The following is a 12,040-nucleotide window of genomic DNA, read 5'->3' as shown; positions in this document are numbered from 1 at the left end:
CCTCTATACACACATCCACTCCAACCTCTATACACACACATCCACTCCAACCTCTATAGTCTATACACACATCCACTCCAACCTCTATACACACACATCCACTCTAACCTCTATACACACATCCACTCCAACCTCTATACACACACATCCACTCCAACCTCTATACCCACACATCCACTCCAACCTCTATACACACACTTATACTCCAACCTCTATACACACATCCACTCCAACCTCTGCACACACACATCCACTCCAACCTCTATACACACACATCCACTCCAACCTCTGTACACACACTTACACTCCAACCTCTATACACACATCCATTCAAACCTCTGTACACACACTTCCACTCCAACCTCTATACACACACTTCCACTCCAACCTCTATACACACATCCATTCCAACCTCTGTACACACACTTCCACTCCAACCTCTATACACACATCCACTCCAACCTCTATACACACACAACCACTCCAACCTCTACACACATCCACTCCAACCTCTATACACACACATCCACTCCAACCTCTACACCCACACATCCACTCCAACCTCTATTCACACACTTATACTCCAACCTCTATACACACATCCATTCCAACCTCTGCACACACACATCCACTGCAACCTCTATACACACACATCCACTCCAACCTCTGTACACACACATCCACTCCAACCTCTGTACACACACATCCACTCCAACCTCTATACACTCACATCCACTCCAACCTCTGTACACACACATCCACTCCAACCTCTGTACACACACATCCACTCCAACAACCTCTGTACACACACTTACACTCCAACCTCTGTACACACACATCCACTCCAACCTCTATACACACACATCCACTCCAACAACCTCTGTACACACACATCCACTCCAACAACCTCTGCACACACACATGCACCCCGTGAAGATGGCCACTTCCTGTGTGCCGGTGCTTTTTTTTCACTTCCCTTTTATGATCTCTGTGTTGGTTCTCTTTCCTTGGACTGGCCCCAAACTGATTCCCTTGTCGCTAAGGAACTTTCTGATTAATGGAAGGGGGGGGGGGGGGGAAATAGTGATCTTCCCTCTTTGTGACCTTTAAGGTTATATATTCCTTGTTTTACTACAGAACATCTGTCCCATCTGCATCCTGCTCAGGGCCATATGGGACAGAGTTCTCAAAGCATTCACTGCCAAAGGGGAGTCCAATACACAACTCAGCACCGATCTCCTAAGCCACACAGTGCTAGAGTGGCAAGGTCTATCCCGGCAAAGAAGTTGCCAGAAACTGTTAACCCCTTCACTGCTATTAATAAATACATACATTCCAGGAATTCAATCTTCAATTGTGGTTTTACCCATTCTGTCTTTTTTCTTGTCGTGGATAATTGAGTGACCACGTTACCATTTGGTTTCAGCATTGCCCCTTATTCCAGTGGCCAACTCCTGTCCTCAAGGGCCACCAACATGTCAGGGTTTTCAGGATATCCCTGCTTCAGCATAAGTGGCTCAATCAGTTGCTCCGTCATTATGATTGAGCCACCTGTGCTGAAGCAGGGATATCCTGAAAACCTGACCTGTCGGTGGCCCTTGAGGACTGGTTGGCCACCCCTTGCTCTCGAGTGTATGATCTCATGAGCAGCCCTCATTCCCTTCTGTATCTGTTTGTGTTTGTTTGCCCTTATTTGTGTGTCATTCTGCTTATGTAAGTGATGTCACTCTCCCGCTATTGTACAGCGCTGTGGAATCTGTTGGCGCTTTACAAATAAACTATAATAATAATAAATGTAAGTTTTTTACAATTTTTACAAAAGCCGATTTCTGTCCTGACCAAAGCACTGTGTTGGACAATTGGAGTCTTATCCCTTCTCCAGGGATGCAGAGCACTCCTCCAGCACATCTATCCCTGGACCACAACATTAACACAATGCAATACGTGAGTCTAGAGCCTGGGATTTCCTAGCAAACCTCCTGTGATTATTTAGAGCAGCGATGCGCAAACTGGGGGGGCGGGAGATTTGTCTGGGGGGGTGGAGGCGCGGGCGGTTGCAGAGGTCCCGCGCTCTTCCCCCAGGCATTTCAATTAATTGCGTGAGGCCTCTGCAACAAGAAAACTTACCGTGATTCGGACGCTTGTTATGCGTCTCCATGGCAACGCGCCATCAAATGACGCTACGGGGTCATGTGACGTAACGTCACCAGTGTCAAATGACGCAGCGGGTCATGTGACCTGACGTCACGTGACCCCGGAGTGTCATTTGATGCACCGGCAAGGTAGGAGGGGTGGAGCAGCCAAGACGGGGGTGCAGCAGGAAAAGTTTGCGCTCCCCTGATTTAGACACATACCCCACACCCAGTGAAACCCGCTCCCAAAGCCGAGTCCCAGCTACACACCCCAGGTTTTACTCCTTTGCAGAAGGATTTGATGGTTTTCTGGTCCCTTTTGCCTTCGTGTAAGAATCCTGGACATATGTTACATGTTTACTCTTTGCAGGGGCGGGGGGGTTCTAACTATGTCATTACTGGAAAATGTAATAGTACATAGAGGAATGCAGCACCGACTTATAAACTCCCTAAGCAGCGTCCATCAGTAAATCTGCCAGACATTTCAGGGCACAGGAGCATTTCCCAGCTGTAAAGTAAGAATGAAACAGCTGTGTGAGGGTTTTCCAGGGTACCTGTACTGGACACGTGCAGTTCAGTGACAGGAGGTGAGCTAACCCCTTATCCAAGGTCAAGGTGTTGTCAGCACGGACCCTCCCATCCCATCCGCTTATTGTATACACAGGCTCTCCAAACTAAAGGTCCACGTGCCAGATCCAGCCCCAGGTCAATTAAGTCCAACTACTTCCACGCCTGTTGAATCCAAGTAGGGAACAAATGGGATTTTAAAGAGCAATGCCTTCTAAGACCCAAGTGGACTAATGGCATGGACATGTTTAAGGGATCACATCTGGGTGGTTGATGGCATCTTTTTATCCCCAAATTATGCTCAATATTGTAAATATTTGTTACTTTGTGTAGCAATGCCACCTTTGGCTACTAACCTGCCCTACTCATGGCAGTAAGCCCTGGTAGAATCATGCTGCCAGTAGTTAGTATGGCGTTTTCTCCCTCCTTGGTGCTGCGCTTGAGTGACAGTGGGAGGCTGTGACATCAGGCCTGAGCATGTCCAATCATGGGACAGACCTGGTGCCCTCCTCCTAGCTGTACTTAAGGGCAGGGCGGCCCCAAGTTTAGTAGTGCCTCTCCCCACTTGAGGGAGGCAGGGATCACACAGGATTGCTTGGAGCTTGGCCTCCCCTGTTCCTCTTCCCTTTGGGCGAGAGTGAGTGATACCCTATACCTCTGGTCCTGCTAGAGGGCCAGGGAAGAGCCAGGACAGCTGCAGGGGCCCTGACCTGTAATGGTAGTCCAGGGACCATCCTCAAGTTGACCATCCTAGAGACTGCAGTGGGCAGAGATCTGCCTTGTTCCTGTACTGTCAGACCAAGAAAATAAACTGTTCCTGTTATACTCCCGCCTGGTGTGTGATCTTACTGGGGGGGAGAGGTGATAGTTCTACTGTAGGAGATCATCTCCACCTATCTGGAGCCTACGGCAGATGGAGGCGCTGCACTGCTAAAGAAACGTGGGTAATGTACCCCAGAAACCTGTTCCTGTGTCCCCACTACCACCGGCGGACAGCTCAGCCCTCCTGTTACCAGCAGGTATAATGCACCACTCGACAAGTAATGGCCACATCTCCCACCGGGTGGAGGAAACACCGTTACATTTGTAAAGGGTGTGAGTTGAGACTTGGGAGGGGGTTGATTTCCTCGGTCTTCTCCTTTTTGTCTGATGTAATTGTGTGTTCAACAAGAGTTTATTCAGCAAGAGCAGAGCCCCCCCCTTATCTTTATTATCTTTCTGATAAGGGCAGGGCGGGCACATGAAAGCGTGTGACTCCTGTATGACCCCCTTAAACTAACCAGTGATGTGTTTAATAGATTACAACTTTGTGATTAGTGCCTAAAAATATCAGATAAATATAATTATTTTTTTCAAGTGGATACTGACCATGTCTGTCAACCTGAGATTTACTATGGGGTTTTCTACCTTTATCTGTCCCTTATCATGGCCAAATTTCCCTCAGACATGGATTGAGTGTAAATCTGATTCTCTTAAATTGGAACAAACCAAACACCACCCCTGTTACCCTGCCCACGTACCATTTTATCCGAAGAAAAATAAAGGCGTTCAAAAATATAATTAAAAAAAAAAAATTACCCTAGTTGCTTTTATTACTTAGAAAATACTATTTAAACTTTTGTGTTTAATCTACCGATCGTTGGCTCCTTAGTGGGACTGCATCGTTAATTTGATAAGTTTTCATGCACACTGCATAGTCAGCGAGGAAATAATTGTCCTACAGGGACACAGCTGCTAAACCGTTTCGGACTCTTCACTGCTTGGACGTGGGACAGCCTTGTTACCGATGAGTTCTTCTCTAGGAATGTCCATCGTCTTATAGTACAACCATGATGGTGAACTCTAGTCTTTACCAATCAGCACTTTTCGCCCTTCTGTCTCACACTTTTCCCCCACAATGAATATGAACCCACCACAAAGTGGGGTCCAGGACAATCCAGGGGCCACATAACCGGCAGAAGAACGAAAGGGGAGACTTTTCTTCCATTCCCATAATCCATGACTCCCTGATGGCTCCGAGGAGCGAACGTGACGCAATGTGATGTATGGGCACTCAAAGCGTTAAAGCAGCAACCATACAATCTTTTTATTACAGGGTTCGGACCGGGGGTTGGGGGGCAGGGGTGGGTCCTGCTCTATTTTAAGCTAATATGACCCCCCCCCCTGTATCCTGGGAGACTTACCACTGTAGAAGTTACCAGTGTTCTCCTGGGACATTTAAACAGCTGTTCAGGGGGAAGCCACAACGGATCAAGTTGCAAAGCCCTATTGGCCCTAGATTTCGTAGCCAGATTTCGGGCCCACATAGCTCGAATCCTTAAAAATTAAAAAAAATTGGATCATATAATATAATGTTAGCATTTTGCTGCCTGAATATATTCTGCTCAAAGTCATGATTTTCATCATTTCTAGCTTCTGAGGTCACCACAGTACATCAGTGTAAATGTGATCGCTCCGCCACTCCTGACTCATCCCCCTTCCATTCCTCGTCAGTGTGCGCCGGACGCCATTACCTCTGGCAAAATGAGCGGCCATTTTTTTTTTTCAAATGTAGCTACTACATCATAGGGCCCCTGGAGCGCCAGACCACATAATGTAGTAGCTACATCTCAGCCCCACCCCCCAAGGGTTAATGTGCTGCTTTTTCTTGTCCTTTTTGTTCTCCTTGTGGATGCCAGCAAGAAACAGGAGAGGAGCGGGGGAGTCTGCATAAAGATCTGAGAAAGCTGGCAATTTGGGCTCTGTGTGTGTGTGTATATAGGTGGGGGGTGTACTTGATGTAAACAGGTTTTTGCAGGGCTGTGTATGGGAGGGGACCGGGCAGAGCTTGTGACAGAGCAGTACACCTTCAGTGCATATGCCAACAGCTTGGCAGTGCGTATTTGGTACAACAGATGCTCTACTCTGTGTATAAATAGGTGGTTTCTTAGGGTTGCCAGATGTCCAGTATTGAACCGGACTGTCCTGTGTTTGGACACTCTTTCTAGTAAAACATTAGGGCTGGGACCTGCTGCGCCCGGCGGCACGGGCGGCCGCGTGAGCGTTCCCCACCAGCAGGGGAATCCTTCTGAGCCGGTCCCTGTCCCCCCTCGCTGCACGGCTCACTACGCGCTGTGACGCATCAGCCGCCAGGGGATGCAAGAAAATTGTGATCCCGAGCGGTGACGCGTCACGTGGTGCGCTGATGAGCCTATCAGCGGCGGGGGCGGGAGCGGTAGCTGTCAGGCAGCTTCCTACACAAGGTAGGGGGTGGTGTGTGTGTGTGTGTGTATCAGCGTGTGTGAGGAGGGCATTTGTGGGGGAAGGGGGAGGGAGCGGGAGCTGCTTACCTTCCAGCAGCCCGCAGCAGCTCCCTCCTGCAGCCCGGGAGACCGAGCCCGTGAAGGGAGGGGGGGGAGTAGCAGGTCCCTCCGCTCAAACCACGCCCCCCCCCTCCCACTCCCCTCCCGCCCCGGCTCACTACAGACCGCATATCGCGGTCTGTGCCTGTCAGCGCGCCGCCTGTCTGCAGTGCGGGCGTGCTGACTGAGGGAGCGGGGCCTTAGCCTTAGAGATAATAATGGACATGTATGTGTATACCGGTATTACCTCTCTGGACATGGTGACCTGACCGGCTTTGGGCGGCCACAGGATTGCACCGAGCAGGGAGAGAGCAGGGCTGTTTGTTGGGCCTGGGCAGCTCCTCCATCCTTATTGGCTGCTGATGGGTACTGCAGCCAATCAGGAGAAGGTGTCAGGAGCCTGGGGGTAGGGCCAAGAAGAGAAGGAAACAGCATGGAGTGAAGAGGGGTGTGTGTGTGCCATTGTGTCCAGTATGTTTGGAGAAGCCACCTGGCCACCCTAGGTTTGATAGAACAGTATGTAAGTGAATGAGGGCCTACCTCTGTGCACACTGTACTTATATTACTCTTCTCTCTATGTGATCGTATCTTAGGTAGGTTTACTAGCTATGGACGTCATTTACCCAAGCTGTGTAACACGGCTTACCGGGGTCCATGTTATAATGGGTAATAAGCAAAAGGGGCTCACTGCGAATGCTTATTTGCACATCATCACCCAGAATACCTGGCGGCCGTGGAAGCATTGTGTGCTAAGAGATCATGGGGAAAGGCAGGGGGCCGACCTGAGACATGTGACCGTGCTCTCAGTATTTGTCTTTGCTGTACACTGTGATCTTACAAAGTCTTGTTCCTCGGTTGAAGCTTCAGTTCATCTCGCAACGCTTCGCTGTGTATTTAACAAGTCCTTTGGTCCTTTCCAAGTTGTACGCCTGCCAGTTTCTTTTAACCCCTTGTGCTTGAGAAACTGCGAAAGGCAGAAACACGCAGACACGGCGATCCTTTCCATGACAGCACTGACGACCGCTGATTTAATTGATGAGGGTACGAGAGAAGTAACTTAGTTGTTGAAATTGAAAATAATCCTTTTTTTTTTTAATGATGAATATTTAATGGGTTTAATACGGGGTAGGACTCCTAGGCCAGAATTCACTAAGCCAGAGGTGCTCAACTCCAGTCCTCAAGCCCCCTCAACAGGTCAGGCTTTCAGGATATCCCTGCTTCAGCACAGTTGGCTCAATCAGTCCCTGCTTCAGCACAGGTGGTTCAATCAATGACTCAGCCTTTGACTGAGCCACTGATTGAGCCACCTGTGCTGATGCAGGGATATCCTGAAGACCTGACCTGTTGGGGGGCTTTGAGGACTGGAGTTGAGTCCCCCCTGCACTAACCCACCATGCACCCTGATCTGCCTTCAGTTGCCATTTTGTTCGAGACTACAAGAGAAGGACCGACACAAATGTTTCCGCTGAAAAACAAAAAAGACGTTATGTTTAATACCGGGTAAGAACCCTTGCTTTTATTTTTACATCAACACAATGGAAGGCAAACCGAAAAGCTGCATTTTTTTTTTTAATTAGGTTACATAAAGTGCACAATAAAAATACATTCCAGTTAATTACATTTCATCCTGGCCATTTCTACATAACATCGTAGTTACCCCGTGTTTACTTAACATCTTGGTTGCCAGGAACCCCTTCTGATGGGCCCCTCTAGCACACAAGGGGTTAATTGCAGAAGCCGTCCAAAGCGGAGAGCAGGAAGAGAGCTGGGAGTTATAGGGGTCTGTGCCTCCGTCTCAGTAACTTTCAGGATTCTCCCGCAATTCCAAAGAAGTCCCTTTTATCTGTGTGTCACTGTCCCCTTGTGATGGAGCTCACAGCTTCTATGAGTTGTTAATCCCTTTCATTTATGTTGCTAGGTGAATATTGTGGGGGTCATTCTGTTACATAAACAGGAAATTGAAGGGTCCCAGGTTCTATACGGTTTGGCCAAATCTTTTTTTATTTTGTGAGAATTTTGGCACCATCCAGATGCAGATGTTTACTATATTTCTTGGACGCGGTCATATTCCTGTGTTAAATTCCTGGAACTAGCTAACAATTAGGAGATGGAAAAGAATCCAACCTCAAACAAGACCCCTAGTAAAAGTATGTTGTATACAGTTAGGTCCGGAAATAATTGGACACTGATACAAGTTTTGTTGTTTCGGCTGTGTACCAAAATAAATTCAAGTTACAGTTAAATAATGACTATGGGTTGAAAGTGCTGTCTATCAGCTTTGATTTGAGGGTATTCACATCCAAATTGGAGAAAGGGTTTAGGAATTACATCTCTTTAATATGTAGCCCCCTCTTTTTCAAGGGATCAAAAGTAATTGGACAATTGACTCAAAAGATATTTCATGGACAGGTGTGGGCTATTCCTTCGTTATTTCATCATCAATTTAGCAGGTAAAGGGTCTGGAGTTGATTCCAGGTGTGGCATTCACATTTGGAAGCTGTTGCTGTGAACCCACAACATGTGGTCAAAGGAGCAAAGGAGCTCTCAATGCAAGTGAAACAGGGCATCCTTAGGCTGCAAAAAAGAAAAGAAAATCCATCAGAGAGATAGCAGGAACATTAGGAGTGGCCAAATCAACAGTTTGGTACATTCTGAGAAAAAAAGAACGCACTGGTGAGCTCTGCAACACAAAAAGGCCTGGACGTCCACAGAAGACAACAGTGGTGGATGATTGTAGGATGCTTTCCATGGTAAAGAAAAACCCCTTCAACCCATCAGTTGAGAACACTCTCCAGGAGGTAGGCATATCATTATCAAAGTCTACCATAAAGACAAGACTTCACGAGAGTAAATACAGAGGGTTCACCACAAGGTGCAAACCTCTTATAAGCCTCAAGAATAGAAAGGCCAGATTAGACTTTGCCAAACAATATGTAAAAAAGCCAGCCCAGTTCTGGAACAGCATTCTTTGGACAGATGAAACTAAGATCAACCTGTACCAGAATGATGGGAAGAAAAAAGAATGGAGAAGGCTTGGAACGGCCCATGATCTGAAGCATACCACATCATCTGTTAAACACGGTGGAGGCAGTGTGATGGCATGGACATGCATGGCTTACAATGGCACTGGGTCACTAGTGTTTATTGATGATGTGACAGAAGACAGAAGCAGACGGATGAATTCTGAAGTGTATAGGGATATATTTTCTGCTCAGATTCAGCCAAATTCAGCAAAGTTGATTGGACGGCGCTTCACGTCACAGATGGACAATGACCCAAAACATACTGCGAAAGCAACCCAGGAGTTTTTTAAGACAAAAAAGTGGAATATTCTGCAATCGCCGATCAAGCATGCATTTCACTTGCTGAAGACAAAACTTAAGGCAGAAAGACCCACGAACAAACAACAACTGAAGACAGCTGCAGTAAAGACCTGGCAAAGCATCACAAAGGAGGAAACCCAGCGTTTGGTGATGTCCATGCGTTCCAGACTTCAAGCAGTCATTGCTTGCAAAGGATTCTCGACAAAGTGTTAAAAATGAACATTTTATTTATGATTGTGTTCATTTGTCCAATTACATTTGAGCCCCTGAAATAAGGGGACTGTGTATGAAAACAGTTGCAATTCCTTAACGTTTCATACAATATTTTTGTTCAACCCCTTGAATTAAAGCTGAATGTCTGCACTTCTATTGCATCTCGGTTGTTTCATTTCAAATCCATTGTGGTGGCGTACAGAGCTAAAATTATGAAAATTGTGTCAGTGTCCAATTATTTCCGGACCTAACTGTATACCGCACTACCGTGTGTATGGTTGTGATACTGATATAAGTACGCTGTGGCTGCACGGGAACAATGAATAGACCACTAATCTCTCCAAAATACACTATAGAACACACCAGGTGTTCCCCGCACTCCAAATGAATACAAGAGAATTAATGATGCTAAAAATACTATTGTATATCATTGAGCAAAGAACACGTAACAACAATGTGCAAACGTAAGTTACAGGAAGGGGAGGAGGGGTAGTGAGGAAGGGGGATGTGATATCACTAATCAAGTGTGGGTAAGGTAAAGAAACCTCTAATGAGGAAGGATGTTGGTATGTAGGAAGAAGCGGGGGGCAACGTTTTGGGGTTATGCACCCCTTCTACAAGCCCATTTCCATAGCCTCCACAAAGTGGGACTACGGCACTTCCCAACTCCCTCACAACTTACTCCTCCCTGTCTTAAAAATAAACAAGTGAAGAAAAGATAAATGCTTATAAGAACAAGTAAATGCAAACGGTATTACATACAACGGACTGTCATCTAGCATGTATGCTACTTAATGCAATGAACGCACCCTAATAAAGATAGCACCTGAAAGCAAACACACACGAGTGTATGATCTACAATGGATTAGTATGGTGTATGCATTCAGTCTCTGCAGGTTGTTCTGTGGTGTTCACAGTATTCACTTAGAACAAGTCTCTATGATTCAACAGGCTACAATATTAGATTAGTTAAACTTGAACAAGTCCTCAGTGTATATTGACAAAGAAAAACTTGTGATCTGAGAGTACATTTCGTGCTGTCCTGCTCCGACTGCCACCGGGGGCGCTAGTAGTGTTGTTTCACTGAAATCAGCATTGGTAACCGTCCAGAAGGAGAAAAGTAGACAGGTGGGATTGAGGACAATTTATTTAGTCCGGGGGTGTTCAACGCCAGTCCTCAAGCCCCCCCCCCCTCCCCCAACCACAACAGGTCAGGTTTTCAGGATATTCCTGCTTCAGTACGGGTGCTCAATCAGATTTTTTCCAATCAGATCTGATTGAGCCACCTGTGCTGAAGCTGGGATATCCTGAAAACCTGACCTGTTGGTAGGGGACGGGCTGCTTTGAGGACTGGAGTTGAGCTCCACTGATCTAGTCATGCAGTTAATGTCAGACATCAGAATGATTTTAGTGGAGTTTTGCAGATCCGCCGTCTCTTATCCACAAGAGACTCATTGGGATATTGGTCTTTCATCAGATAGCCAACCCTCTTAATTCACCTATTGTACATAGTGAAACAAAAGGCAACCCCGCACGCAAAAATACTTAAGTCAGAAATACGTCAAAATAGTATATTTTAGTCATAAAGATGAGAATAAAAGTGAAATACTGTGCAATGTATTTGCATGTCATTTCCCAGAATCCCTTGCTGCAATGGAAACATTGTGTGCTGGGTGATAATGGCAGGGTTGCAGACCTGTCTAAGACATGCAAATGAGCATACAGTAATATTTCCATTTGCTATATGCTTTGCTGTGGAGGGTTTTTGTCACTTTATTTACCCACCATAACTTTACTAAGTATGGTGCAATGTAAGCATACACAAATGAATAAGGAATAAGGGAAGGGAAAAAAATAAGAAAAAATAACACAATAGTCACAAAAGTGGGGCAATGTTAACGTTCCGGGGTAATAAACCCAGTCTTCTGGCCCATTCTAACATAAATAACGTGTAGTACTTCCCGCAATCAAACCTACTGTACATTTTATTCGTTGCTTTGTGGGAACAGCTGCAAAGCATTGTGTCGCGGGGGTGCTTAGAATGGGGGAAAAAAATGTAGGAAAAACAAAAAGTTTTGGTTCATTTAACAAAGATCCAGCATACAATCTAGGGAGGATGATCCCATAGGTGCAGTAACACTTTGATCACTGCATTGATAGAATCGATCTCAGTGGAAACATTATGAAGCAATACATTGCATATTCCATTATTCCTCTTCTGCTGAAGGTGAGGTGGGGCCCTAATGCGAAAAACAGGTTGTTGAAGTCATTCTTAAAAGAGGCTTTCGGGACACCTTGGTGTGGTATGACTGCTGACCAGATGTGGATTATTCTTTAACACAGACAAAAAGAGAACAAGGCAGTGAAATGTTTGATGGATACAATCTTCATGATTAAGAGGGAAGTTACTTAATATGCAGTTAGACAATAACAGGAAGAAAACGATGCCACTCAAATGAGTTAA

This window comes from Ascaphus truei, chromosome 21 (assembly GCF_040206685.1).
Source record: "Ascaphus truei isolate aAscTru1 chromosome 21, aAscTru1.hap1, whole genome shotgun sequence".
Classification (NCBI taxonomy): Eukaryota; Metazoa; Chordata; class Amphibia; order Anura; family Ascaphidae; genus Ascaphus; species Ascaphus truei.
This window is presented reverse-complemented; position numbering follows the sequence as displayed.